Source organism: Myotis nattereri, assembly GCF_964212035.1.
Source record: "Myotis nattereri genome assembly, chromosome: 18".
NCBI classification, from domain to species: Eukaryota; Metazoa; Chordata; class Mammalia; order Chiroptera; family Vespertilionidae; genus Myotis; species Myotis nattereri.
Window position 1 is genome coordinate 32,481,958 of NC_138093.1, and position 15,063 is coordinate 32,497,020.

Sequence of the window (15,063 nt, forward strand, 5' to 3'; positions counted from 1 at the left end):
GAGAGAATAACAACAGAAAACCAAAGTATTTTCTCTTTTCCACCAGCCAGGGAGAATGGCCTGGCAGTAGGCAGGTTGTATGGAATAAATGGAAAGTCCTTGGTGAGATTTTAAGTGATTGTGCCAGGCTTTTACCAGATGATGAGCTGTGCTTGCTTTAAATGACATTCTACTAGCTTTGGTTTCTTTGAGATTAACCTGAATATTCTTTCAACAGTAAACTGAAGAGACAGCAGCAATAACTTTGGTTTCCAAATACTATTTGCAGGTATGTATCCTTCCCATTTTTTTTGTCCCTATAAATGTAAATTAGATTGTTTATTTGGGATTGTATCTGCTTCTGAAGGAAGGCCCTTACAGGTATATACTTTCATCATATGACTGCTTTTGCTGTATCCTATACATTTTGAAAGGTTTTGTTTTTATTTTCATTTTTCTCAAGGTAGTTTTTTGTGTTCCTGTTGGATTTGAATTTTTACTGGGATGTCAGCCCCCACTTAATATTACGCTTCATATTTCTGGCACTTATAACAGAGAGGTTGTACCAAGGAAAAGAGATTGAGCATTTGCTAACATTAAGTGTGACAAGCCACAAAGGATCTCTGCATTCTAGTAGAGGTAGGACAGAAAAGATAGTTTTGGTAGAGGAACAACAAGTCAGGGGAATTTGAGCTGGAGTGTGTAAGTCTCTCTGAGATATTTTGCTCAGAGAACGTGGCTGAGGGGGTATCATCACACCTAAGTTTGAAGGACAAGGAGCCAATTATGCTGCAAGAGAAAGGAGGAGCCTGAGGACAGCAAGCGCAGAAGCACCAAAGTAACAGAGTGTGGCCTCTGAGCAGAAAAGCCTTCCCTCCCAGCCGTCATTTGTTAAATGCTCTCAGAGAAGCATGCTCCTTCCTCCAGGGCACCTGACTGGGGCTATAACACTAGCATTGTGGTCTGGTTACTGTCTGCCAGTCCCAGTACATTTCAGCAAATCTTTATTGATTGCCTACTGTGCGCCTGGCACTGGGGATCTAACAGTGAGCAAAACACAGTCGCTGTTTATGTTCATGTGTGTGCGTGTGCAAACAGGCAAAGCGTGAAATAAGGATCATGAAAATAGGAATGGTTTGTTATTGGTCACCAGTGTGTCCCCAAAACCAGCACAGGATCTGGCACATACAAGGCAAATAATTTATTGAATGAATTCTCCTAAGGAGAGAATGCAGCACAGAAACTCTCTATATAAAAGGATCCTAAAAATCACTTAGATATAGAAACACACATGGATACAACGACAGTTGGAAATATAAAGTATTCCATGTTTGTCCTTTGATTGTATATGTTTTCTACAATAAGCATATATATGTATGTATGTATTGATTGTATTCAGTGAAACACAAATCAAACTTAGTGGATGGCTTTCAGCTTCAGTTTATCAGAGATAGGGGAAAAGCTTATTGATGTTATTTATTGTTCTTTCTTATGACTCATCTCTCACTAAGTGTTGCTACCAGTATTTTTTAGGTTGCTTCTAATCTCCCTTTAAATGGGACCCAAGCTAGTGAAAAAAAGAAAAAATATTGCCCAAACACATTGGGAAGTAGCATAACATATTACTGATATTGGATGAGAATGAGAAAGGAACTCCAGAGTTAAAAACAAAGCAACAGTCTGGAGAGCAAGAACAACATGGTTTGGGGGCAACAAGCAGCCTGTTACCTTTTTGTACAAAAAGCACTGCATGTCCTTCCCAATCCTTCTAAACCCCAGGCCCTGGAGCTCGCTCTCACTTAAGGGCTCTCTGGGTAACACGCGCTCCCCAAACCCCATACAAAGCAAGCAGTGAGCTTCCTTGCCCCACACCCTGCACCTCTGGCCTGGACCCTTCTGTAAAGCATATGCCTGGTAACACCCGGCCCGGGATCCCCCAGCCCAACCCAGTGGGGCCCAGCACCCCACTCACCAAGGCTTCACTAAGCCCAGGGGACACAGGGCAAAGCCTCCCCACGGGCCCAGCACCGGCCCAAACAACACCCCACACACTGGGCACTGAGGAGCAGGCCCTCACCTTCAGCACCTGTTCTCTGCTTCCGACCTCGTCTTGTTAATTGTTGACAGTATTACACATGTCCGCCATTTCCCCACCCCTTTGCCCTCATCCACTCAGCCCCGGCCCACTCCTGGCCTTCCCCACACTATTGTCTGTGTCCATGGGTTATGCATTTATGCATATTTGTTCTTTGGTTAATCTCTGACATCTTGATTAGTTCAGTCCCCAAACACCTGCCGGCTTTTGCTAGGGACACAGCTTGGCCCCCAGAAAACACTGACTGCACCCAGGGCTCTGCAAGGCTCTGTACCTACCACCTAAGAACCCTCACCGCGGGCCCTCTGAGTCCCCCCTCACTTCTGGGTCACCCACAGAACAACCAGGAGGATCTGTGGCGAAGGCTTCTACCCTAACCTCGCATCACCTGGTCCACAAGCCCTGAGCCTCCTCCCCCACACACCAAGCAAAGCTCCCTTTGCCCTCCGCTCCTGTAGACCAGCTCCCCTACCCGCTCTAGTTTCCCTCCAGAGCTGACACCCTCTCCCTTCCCTACCTGAGCATGTGGGTAGCAGGAACTCTAGGGCCAGCACTAGGATCCCCAGGAAGCCCCAAGAGAAGGGACTCTCCAGGCGGCGGGAGGATGCCCTGCGCGGCTGGTAAGATGCCGTCATTGTTCTGGACATCAGCGGGAAACCCGAGGGACCTTGAGTATTTGCCTCTTGGAGTGCGTGTACCAGACGCAACAATCCCCAGACTCAAAAGGTGTCAAGTTCTTTACCGTTGGTGGGCGTGGTCTGGACCTTGACATCACGTTAGGGCGGGGCCAATGGCGGGCTGGAACGGGGCGTGGCTGGCCGGGGTCTAAACCAATCCTGTCCTCTGACTGCTCAGGCTCCGCCCCAGCCTGTGTGGACCATTCTTCTACCTGCCAAGGTTTGCTGGAAATGGTGCTTCACTGCCATGTCCTTAAAGAGGCAGTTATTCTAAACACGTAGAAAGGGCGGAAAGGAAACGAGAGCTGGCCCAGTCCTCATTGCCCCTTTCCGGGACACCTGGATGGAAGAATAACGCGAATTGACCTGAGAATAGAAACTCAGAGTCCAGACAGAAGGTTGCCTAGAGACCAGCACGCAGATGGAGTCTCAGAAAATTCTTTTTCTCGAGATATCATAGGACCCGGCCCTAAGCACCCAGTGGGAAAGGGGGTCCCCCACTTCTGCCAGTGGACGCCCCATTTCTATAGATAACAGCCAGGGTCCTTACTCATATTTGGAATTAATCACGCATAATTAGGGACAATAGTTGAGATTTCTGTGGTTGAAGGTCTGCTACTGAATCCTCTCAAGGACTGGTAGATTTCAAAATCACCAAGATAGTTTGTCCACTGCACCCCCAACCCCAATATAAATGCCTCTGCCTCTAGTCCCTTGAGAGGCCCCTGGGAAGGTACATTATTAAACACCATGCCTTAAGGGTATTGGGTCTCAACCTATAGGACCCTTGCCATTTTGGAACTAAAAGTTTTATTGGAGACAAAATACATATGTTTGGAAAAGGCTAAGGGCAGGGTGTATTAAGTGTCAAATTCCTGGATGTGGTTAATGCCATGATTGGTGGGATGAGTAGGAATTGATAAGAGGGAGAACTTTTGTGGTGAAACCATCTCAATTCTGGAACATTAAAAAGATTTACATGAGCAAGATTTACTTCTTGAGTCATGAGTAAATCTGTAAGACTGGTTTTTAAAAAGAGTAAGGAGGGATATTAAAGAGCATACGAAAGGAGCTGACATTTTGTTCTCTAGTTGGCAAAGAATCAAAATGTCAGCAATTGTGAGTAAACACATGGGAGCAGCAGCATCCTCAAATGTTTAGTTTTTAATATAACTTTGTTGTACGTTAAAAGTTTTACAATGGACATGACTTTTACACCACCACTTCTGTTTAGAGTTTATCCCAAGGAAATCATCAGAGCTGTGAGCAAAGATGCAAAATTTTGGCAAAATATGAAATGCTAATTGTCTGGTAACAGTAGTAAGGAATTTATGGGAATCCTATGCAGCATGCAGTGTAAAAATATCAATGTAACTGACAGATTTGTAAGTGTACAAAACAGACTCTAAATCAGCATCTGACCTTTGGCACTTCCTTTATAAAACAGAGTGTATATTGGTACACATAAAAGAGATTAATTGGAAATAGTCCCAAAGTTAACTAAGAGTTGGTAGGATTGTGCATATTTCATTTTCTTTGTGCTTTTTCCAGTTTTCTCTAAATACAAGTTACATCTGGAATCAGGTAATGAATAAAATTTTGATAATCCAGTTTCTGTATCCACATCTTATTTTGTTCATAGAATGATGCAGGTAGAACATGTACCACGCAGGGTTAAGGATGGAGAGGTTGGTGAGGAAATGGAAGCTCTCAGTACAAAACTCAAATGCTCCTTCTGGAATTACAGAAGTTCACATATATTTACACAATTCTGCATCTGAGATATACTGAAACCTTCCTGAGTTCAACAAACCACGGAAATTCCTGTTCCTCCCTGAACAACACAATGTTTTGATTCTTAGCTGAGCATATAAGACACTTAGTGTGGAGGTGATGTGTAAAACTGTTGACAATGAGAAAAATATATCTGCCCCAAAGGACTCCTCATGGGATCAAATTCATAGCCAGTGTCATTTACAGAGTAAACTCTTGCACTCCGCATTGCAGCATGGCCAACAACTGAACTACCCAAAATGCATATGCTAATCACAGTGCTAGCATTACACGTAAACTACAAGTTCACAAGAATGTTTTCTTGACCTCTGTTGTGGTAGCTATGTAGGATACAAGACAGTATGGCATAACCTGAGGTACTGAGTAGGTAAGATAGATAGAGAATAACGAATAATGTCACCAATCTCTCTTCCTTCTTTTGTCAAAGGAAAAGTGTTCTCAGAGTTTAACTAAAGAAAAAGAGTCTTATTCCAGAAAACCCACTGGTCCATTTAACTCACAAAACCATTCCTTCAGTCCTCTTCCTGAACCGTGGTTGTGGCAGGGAGGTAAACAGGATCCAGTAGTTTGGAGGAGGCTTGTCCTGCACTGAACACAGTCAAGACTGAAAGGAGTATTGCATAGTCTAGGACAGTGGTTGGCAAACTGCGGCTCGCGAGCCCCGTGCAGCTCTTTGGCCCCTTGAGTGTGGCTCTTCCACAAAATACCACGTGCGGGCGCGCACATACAGTGCGATTGAAACTTCGTGGCCCATGTGCAGAAGTCGATATTTTGCGGAAGAGCCACACTCAAGGGGCCAAAGAGCTGCATGTGGCTCGTGAGCCGCAGTTCGCCGACCACTGGTCTAGGGTGTCCAAATGCTTCCTTGGCCAGGATGAAGCCTCACTTCTTTCTTAAGGCCGGGAACACTGTCCTTCCACCAAGGCACAGACCCCTGATGGGGCTATCAGTTCACCTGACACCCCAAGCAATTACTGCCACCTGATCCCTCATCATTGTTCTCTATCTCACAAGACTTCCCAACATCATCTGACACATACATCACCATTGAGAATTCTCATGTCCTTCAAAATGTGAGTAAGTCTTTGTAGTCTGTTTCTTTTGGACACATCTTGAATCTGGTATTCGAGGCCATGCTCTCCAAGTAGATAGAAAATGCGTTGGCAGCTGTGTGTCCCTCTTTGCTAAATGATACCACCTGGTTGGCTGTAGGTGTGTAAGTGGGAAGGCACACTGGACTCAAGGCACACTCGGGCCTCGTGCAGGCTGTACTGGCAATAGCTCCCACCTGTGGAAATAAAGCCTGAGGCGTTCTTCATAAGCCCGAGACACAAATCTGAACACAATTTAGGTGAAATAATGTGTTAATTATTGAGCCCAGTAATCCCTCACATGAGGTGTTGGCCCAGGCCTCACTGAGAAGCTGGCATAGTATTCCTTGTGTGTGTGTTGGTGGGGGGGACTAGTGTGCCCATCTACTATTGGGGAGCTTAGGAGTTTTCTTTGAACACAAGAAAAGTTGTATTTTGGGATTATTCTCATGAGACAGCTCCTCCCCACCTTCTGATCAGTTTCACCCAAGGAGCCTGTACAGAGTGATGCTTAGCCGCCACCCTTACAGGTTCTGCCTGCACTCTTCCAGCAGTGGGACCTGGGCTTGCTTCTGGCTGTATGTTTCAAACTTATCCCAGGTGATGCTAATGCGTAGCCAGAGTTGACAACCACCTGTCTGTGGCTTGGCTTCTAGGCGGCTTTGCTCCTCACAGCGTGTTCTGAGGACCCATAGCATTGGGGGCTCATTTCCTGTGGCTGCGGTAACAAATCACAGCAGATTGGGCGTCAGTGTCTTCGGGCCTTTAGAAAAAATACTGCAGACTGGGTAACTGGTAAATAACAGACATGCGTTCCTCACAGTTCTGGAGGCTGGGAAGCCCAAGATGGAGGCCCTGGCAGTGTTGGCATCTAGTGAGAGCCAGCTTTGTGGTTCATGGACAGGGCCTTCTAGCTGTAAGTTCACATGGCAGAGGGCTGAGGGACTTTCTTGGGATTCTTTTATAGGGACACGAATCCCATTCATGAAGCCTGTGCCCTCTGACCTAGTAACTTCCCTGTGGCCCCACCTCCTAATGCCATCCCCTTGGAGGTTAGGATTTAACGTAGGAATTTGGGAGGAACACAAACATGCACACAGTGTCTCAAAACAACACACATTTATTTTTTTCGTTCTGGAAGTCATAATACTGAAATCAATATCACTGCGTGAAAATCAAGGTATAGGCTGGGGCACCCGCCCAACAGGGGGACTGCGAGAGAATCAGTCCCCTTGCCTTTTCCAGCTTCTGGAGCTGCATTCTTTGTTTTTTGGCTCCTGCCTCCATCCTCCATCCAGCAGCATTTTGCTTGAGTGGTCACATCGCCTTGTGCTGTAGTCACATCTCCCTCTGCCTTCCTCTTAGAAGGAGATTGTGATGACATTTAGGGCCCCACCTGGATAATCTGGGGTAGTTCCCCATCCAAGGTCTCATCTTTGAAGACCCTTTGCCATGCAGGTGACATCACTGGTCCCAGGTGTCAGTCCCCTGTTATCTGTGAGGCCATGATACAGGAGCCTACCACAACTGCAGAATGTGGGCTCACAGGAATGCAAACACAGGGCCCCACCTGAGACCCGTGTGAATCAGAATCTGCATTTTATCAAGATCAACCTGTGATTCACCCACACACTAAAATGGGAGAAGCACAGTACTATGGCATCTTATGCTAATACTCTCTCATAATGGAGTCCCATGTCAAATGCAGATGAAGGAGTATTTTACTAGGAGCCTTTTCAGGTGGGGATAGATGATCAATGAGCAATCATTTCCCCAAACACCATAAATAAGTGCTCATCTAAACATCAGTAGAAAACAGAATTGAAGGCACATGCCCTAAACCTAAATCCCAGGATAGCAGAGCTGTTGCTTATTTCTGATATTTGGTATAAGGCTTTCTTATTTTAAAATAGAAATCCAGTATATAAGAAAGATAAATAAGCACTAATATAAATTTAAAAAACACTCCTTTGATAAAACTACGAAGCAATTTGAAGCTTTTTTATTTTAGAGCCAGATGTAAATCTAAAAGTGAATTTCTAATTACAAGTATTTTATATTAACTTCAATATTCATTAAATTAACTGTGAGAGCTTCAGATACGTTGAAGCTTACAAGAGTGTGAAAACTGGTTGGTTTCAGCCTCAAGGAATCCTAAGAGATGAAGAAGATAGGACTGGGAAGCCCAGACTGCCCTTCTGGTATGAATCTTTGTCTTCTCCTTTGCCCCTGGGATTAAAGACACTACTTTGCTTTTACCAAGAAATTGCCTTTCCCATTGGCCTTTGTGGAATCTGCTCCCAAACTCTTGATTGTAACTTAGAGTAAGTAGCTTCCCACATTATATAAGTGGTAAGATATCTATCTATCTATCTATCTATCTATCTATCTATCTATCTATCTAACTATCATCTATCTATCTATCTATCTTACTTCCTGGCCATTTTTCATCCTGATGTTAATGTGTTTACTAATCTAAAAATGAGTCCTTATGCTAATTTTCTACTTTAATATGAAGGCTGTGGAAGGGTAATTTTATTCCAAATCATCATAAGTACATCAGGGCATTTGGTACCAAGTTGTAACAGCAATGCTTGCTTCTCTATGCCTAGTACCCTGCTTCCAGAGTTACCCTCAGGAATAAAGAAGTATCTGTATATATGTTAGAATCACATAAATTAGTTTCTAAGGCGATGGCAGCCATTTTTTTTTTTTTTGAGGAGAGATTATGGACACCAAACAGTGTAGAGATATAATACAAATCTTTACTTTTCCTAAAGAAAAGCCGGTAAAGCTAAGTGTTACCCCACATCCTTTCTGGAGCATGTACACAAGATGAGGAGTCTTTAAAAAATCCAATTACCTAAAACAGGAGAAACATTTGCTCATAAACTTGAAGGTGCGCATTCATATTTCAAGAACACACGCACATCCATGGTGGTCCCCACCTGGTTACTCACAGGAGTCCAGGCCCAGCAGCAGCAGCACTTGGAGCTCAGCAGACATGGAACCTCAGGTCAGTTGTGGTCCTGAGCCTTGAATCCAGGGGTACTGCACTCAGCCACCTCTTCACCTTTAATGAGCCCTTACCTGGTAGCTAGAGGGTTTGATTCAGGATTGTTTAAGAACCTTTAAGAATTCTGATACAGTGATATTTTAAACAATGAAAGAAATTGAAGGACATAAAGCTATTTTTGCTTTTGTTACAAGTTATTTCAACATGAACTATTCATGAGTGAAGAATGTATATAGCCCAAATCAAATGCTTACTATAAAAGTAAAACATATTAAACCACAAATACAAAAAGTCTTTAAAAATATTAGTTTGATTTCAAAACTATCTCCAAATGAATGGAATCTCAGATGGGGCAAACAAATGGCTGAAAGTCAAATATTGCAGTCTTGGTCTATGCTCCAGGATTTATTCTAAATCTTTCATTACATTGTAAATTGTTTCATTAAGATTTAGGTGTGGTTGAGCATTGACCTATGAACCAGGAGGTCATGGTTCTAGTCCCAGTCAGGGCATATGCTCAGGTTGTGGGCTCAATCCCTAGTGTGGGGCATGCAGGAGGCTGCCAATCAATAATTCTCTCTCATTGATGTTTCTCTCTCTCTCCCTCCCTCTTCCTTCCTCTCTGAAATAAATAAAAACATATTTTAAAAAAACTTAAGGGTGATGCTTACAAATACTATTCTCCTTAGAAGATATATATTGGTACATTTTTTTCTATTTGAAATTTCCCCTTTTCCATTTTTATAGATAAAAAGGCAGATAAAGTTAATGAGGTGAATTCGTAATTTACCCCTCTCAGCAATTTAGGTTGAACTCTTGAGCTTTACTGCAACCTAGCTAATTAGGAGAACAAAAGAGGAAAGTTAAACTATGTTGCTTTTAAATCCCCAGTTTAACCTGTATAAACAACAACTCTAAGTGAAAGAAATCAAATTGGGTATTTGCATAAGACACCTACATAACTTCTTACAACTATTATGTTATACAGACACATAGAAACTTACATCCTAAAGATTACAGTGAATAGAATTGTCAAAGTGTCCACAGTGAACTATTTTAAATTTAGTCCTGGCTGACAATGCACTGTAGGACTATGATAAACCTAGGGTAGGGGAGACACTATAAAGATCCATGATTTTCTGCAAAACTTAAATCTCAAACCCCCAAAGGAATTTTTTCAGACATAATAGCTAAAACAACTCTACACAGATTACTCTTGTTAAAATAATACTAAAAGTAGATGAAAATATTTTCAGCAAGAAATGCAATTCTGACAGCACAATCACACAAGCATGTTTTTAACAAGACAGCACGCAATACCGAATTCGAGCAAAAGCTGCATAAGTACATCAATATGAGAAGCAACAACACATTCAAGAAAGATGTTTAATTTTCTCTCCCTGATGTGAGGACATTTATACACAGGTGCCAACCACTGCAACGCCAACAACTACAAGAAACCAGAAAACAAATGACATGTAAGTCTAAAAAGTAATGCCAAGTTTCAAAATCCAGGAGAAGAAATTAATGTTGGTTACATTGCAGTGGGCAGAAATATTATTTTATTTAAGCCCATATTCATTCATATTCTATCTGGACTCTTCGCTGTGTAAACGCAGCTCCCTGGTATCACTTAGGGTCTGCAGTAAGTCAGGCAAGAGTCCTCACTTAATTTGGAATATTACTCAACGCATATTTGGGATATTAAGATTTGTTACTACATGGACATGTAGAATACAGCGAATATACTATGCCAACACAGGGTGGAGTCATATAAAAGGTCAGGTACTTCTAGACTGGTTTACTTAATGTCAAGCTATGAAAACTACAGAAACTAAAAAAGGTGTTAAAATGCACTTGTTCACATTAGTATTTTGATTTAAGTGGCATCCAAATTTGGGACACTTACGCACAGTCAGAACAATCACAGCAACGAGTCTTCCATCTGAGAAAAAATAAAGCCAGTTTGAAGGTAATTGAGCACACGTGGGTCTCCACATTTTAATTTTGATCAGATCACTTATAAACTACAGCAAAGAAAAGTTTATCATTCTAGTTTAGTGTGACTGCTAGTGCATCCAGCTCATTTTGATCACAGAGCCCTTCTTATACAATTCCAAGCTTACGGTTCAATTTCTGAAACTCTTAATAGGACCTGACTTGCTTTTGTGCTGTGGTAACCCCACCAGGTTCTAAAAAATTGGAATTATTGTAAATATTAGATAATTATTATATAAATTATAATTTACTACATTAAAGGGAAATCATTTTAAGAACGTATTATCCCTTTCTAGTTGGTTTAGTTCAGTATTCAGTCTATCCTTCTTATGATTTTGTTAGAAATTTCATTTATATTGTTCCTCAAAAGTGAGTCTGTGGAATAAGTTACGAATGGAGTTCTATTAACTGATTACATAAACCTATTTGGCAGTCTTCCCAAACTATACATTATTGTAAAAACCTTTCCTCATGCACCGTCACCCCCAAGTTAAGATCTTAATTATGAAGAACTTTCTATGAAAGCAAGTGAAACACTGGGGCACATGGACAAATTGAGCATGGAAACTTCAACATGCATTTTTGACAGTGTAGAGCAGTGGTTCTCAACCTGTGGGTTGCGACCCCTTTGGAGGTCAAACGACCCTTTCACAGGGGTCGCCTAAGACTATCGGAAAACACATATATAATTACATATTGTTTTTGTGATTAACACTATGCTTTAATTATGTTCAGTTTGTAACAATGAGAATACATCCTGCATATCAGATATTTACATTATGATTCATAACAGTAGCATAATTACAGTTATGAAGTAGCAACGAAAATAATTTTATGGTTGGGGGTCACCACAACATGAGTAACTGCATTAGAGGGTCGCGGCATTAGGAAGGTTGAGAACCACTGGTGTAGAGAGTAATAAGAAATACTACAAAATCTTAAATGTTAGAAATGTTCAGTAGTACCTCTACTCCCAAACTGCCATTATTTTTATTAAATTAGGTCAAAGCATACAATGTCTGTTTACCTCTGCTCTTTTAATTTCATTTAAAAAAATCAAGTGTTTAGTGAATTTAAATGGATTTGGATTTATTGGCACAGGGAACCTTTGACAACAGTGTTGAGGGAAAGCTTGGTAGGCCCAAAATGACTACACTTACTAAACTAGTCTAATGTAAAGAAAAGTAATACATATTTTTCCTCATTTACTCAACAAAAATCCTAATATTTTATGTAACTGCCACAACCATACTTTATCCTTTCTTTTAACATATATTGTGTGAACTACATGAGCCTAAATAAAGTGAAATACACCAGCCTGTTCTAGAAGAAAACTAACCCAACTTACACTACGTTAAGGCAAGTGTACACAAGGTATGAATAGACAGAACATTTATTTACAAATTGCCATTACAAAATAACACTATCACATGGAAAGCAAGTTAGGTTTTATACATTTCAACCTACAAATAAACACAGCGATTGAGAAAGTTCCCTTCCCTACTAGGAATTTGTATTGGAGGGACCTCTTAAAAACTGTATTATCTGCATTTGTCTACACATACTACTGCTTCTATTTGTCATGGTATCTGCACATAAAACTAAATACAAATGTCAATTATCACGTGACAGGTTGTTTCTTCTCTAACTGCAGATAATTGAAATATGATATTTCCATGGAGAACTCTAAGGTCTCAGAATGGAGGGTTATCAATATCCAAAATAATACCTAAGTCATCAGCTCTATTTCGTGATACTGTAGTGGATGGAGAATTTTCTAGAAGAAAAAAGAAAAGGAATAATTTTAAAAAGAAGTAAAAAAATAGTAAAGCTTACAGACTCCTAAATTCATAGGTTTGGGTTGTTTGTCTTTTCACAAAATCTTTTATAATTTATTTTCCTTATATAAATAATGTTTCTCATTTAAAGTAGTATCATAAAAATTATAAATTAATATTCAGTCATCAGCATTCTTCTTCCTCTCCAGTACCATTTCCTGTGACAATATTCTGTGGTACAGAATACAAATTTATCATCAGCCTATCCTCAATATTAGCCTATGGATTCAATGGGACTCTACTTATAATTAAAAGATATAGGACAGCTTAATAAGTGATTTAGAGGGTATTTGTAATGCAGAAAAATTTCAACATAATGAGGCCCATTTATGAAATACTCATAGGTAACATCATACTCAAGGGTAAAAGACAAAGTTTTCCCCTTAAGATCAGGAACAAGGCAGGATGACCGTGTTTGACATTTCTTTTTAACATAATATCAAAAATTATTATCAGAGCAATTAGGCAAGAAAAGAAAACATTCAAATTGGGAAGGAAGAAATAAAATTATAGTTCTGTTCTAGATGACCCGATTTTAAAAAATATATATATATTTTATTTTATTGATTTTTTACAGAGAGGAAGGGAGAGGAATAGAGAGTTAGAAACATCGATGAGAAAGAAACACTGATCAGCTGCTTCCTGCACACTCCCCACTGGGGATGTGCCCACAACCAAGGTACATGCCCTTGACCAGAATCAAACCTGGGACCCTTGAGTCCGCAGGCTGACGCTCTATCCACTGAGCCAAACTGGATAGGGCAAGATGACCCGATTTTTTAAGTAGAAAACTGTAAAGATTACAAAAGTACACATGCACACACACTCACCTGTTAGAGCTAATAAATAAATTTGGCAAAATTGCAGTCTATGAAACCAACAAGTAAAACTCAGTTGCATTTCATAACACTAACCATGAGCAAACCAAAAGGAAATGAAGCAAACTATTCTATTCACAATAGCATCAAAAATTAGTAAAATACTGCCCTGACCAGGCGGGCCAGTTGTTTGGAGCATAGTTCCATACACCAAAAGTACGGGTTTCATTCCTGGTCAGAGCACATCATCTAGGACTCGGATTTGATTCCTTTTCAGGGATACAAAAGAGGTAAAATATATGAAAAGAAACTTCACCAAGGTGGTGAAAGGCTCCTACACTGGAAACTACAAAATATTGCTGAAAGAAACAGAAGACAATATGAATAAATGAAATGACATCCTGTGTTCATACATTAGAAGATTTGATATGGTTAAGATGCTGATATTACACAAAGCAACCTACAGACTACATGCAATCTCCATCACCATGTTGAATATGCATTTTGCAGAAATAGAAAAATCCAATGGAACCTCAAGGGACTAGGAATAGCCAGGATAATCTTGAAATGGAAAAGTTAAGAGAACTCCCATTTTCTGGGTTTAAAACTTACTCAAAAGCTACAATAATCAAAACACAGTGGTACAGGCACTTTATTCTACTCAATAAAGACCAACCGATTGAGTAGAATACAGAGCCCACAAATAAACCTGTGCGTATGCTCAAGTGGTTGTATGGAAGGGTGCTAAGAACATTTACTGGGGAAGGGCAAACTTTTCAACAAATGGTTCTTTGAAAACTGAATATCTACATACAAAAGAATGAAGTTGGATCCTTATCTTACATCATATACAAAAATGATCTCAAAGTGGATCAAAGAGCTAAAACATAAAACTTATAGAAAAAACCACAGAGGACAAGCTTCATGATGTTGAATCTATGATTTTTTGAGTGTGATGCCAGAAGCATAGGCAGCAAAGAAAAAATAGATAAAGTGGATGGACTTCGGCAAAATTAAAAACTTTTATCAACTGTCATTATTAATAGAGTAAAAGGCAACATATAGAATAGGAGAAGACATCATCAAATAATACATCGGATAAGGGATTAATATCCAAAATACATAATGAACTCCTAAATTTAGTGACAGAAAAGAAAACGTGCAAAGGACTTCCAGAGACATTTCCCCCAAGAAGGTATACAAAATACCAATAAGCACATAAAAATATATGATCACTAAGCCCTAACCAGTTTGGCTCAGTGGATAGAGTGTTGGCCTGGGGACTGAAGGGTCCCGGGTTCGATTCTGGTCAAGGGCATGTACCTTGGTTGCGGGCACATCCCCAGTAGAGGGTGTGCAGGAGGCAGCTGGTCGATGTTTCTCTCTCATCGATGTTTCTAACTCTCTATCCCTCTCCTTTCCTCTCTGTGAAAAATCAATAAAATATATTAAAAAAAATGATCACTAATCATTAGGAAATGAAATAAAACTACAATGAGTGCTACTTCATATACATTAGGATGCTGAGTATAAAAAAACAAGTATTGGTAAAGCGGTGGAGAAATTGGAATCTTCTTGGGTCACTGGCAGGAGTGTAAAATGGTGCAGCTGCCATGGAAGACAGTATGGCTACTCCTCAAAAAGTAAACACATAACCCAGCAGCTCTACTCCTGGGTGTATACCCCCCAAACTGAAAAAGGCCTCAAACAGTTACTCAAATGTCAATTTTCAGAGAAGCATATTCAGAATGGCCAAA

General features: G+C 40.6%; 1 protein-coding gene across 1 annotated transcript in view; it reads right to left on the bottom strand.

Moving 5' to 3' along the window:
* Window positions 1-15,063, bottom strand: part of LOC308534729 (complement receptor type 1-like) — a gene marked incomplete at both ends in the record, with an annotated part of 184,633 nt that overhangs the window by 18,413 nt on the left and 151,157 nt on the right. The window lies entirely within an intron of this gene.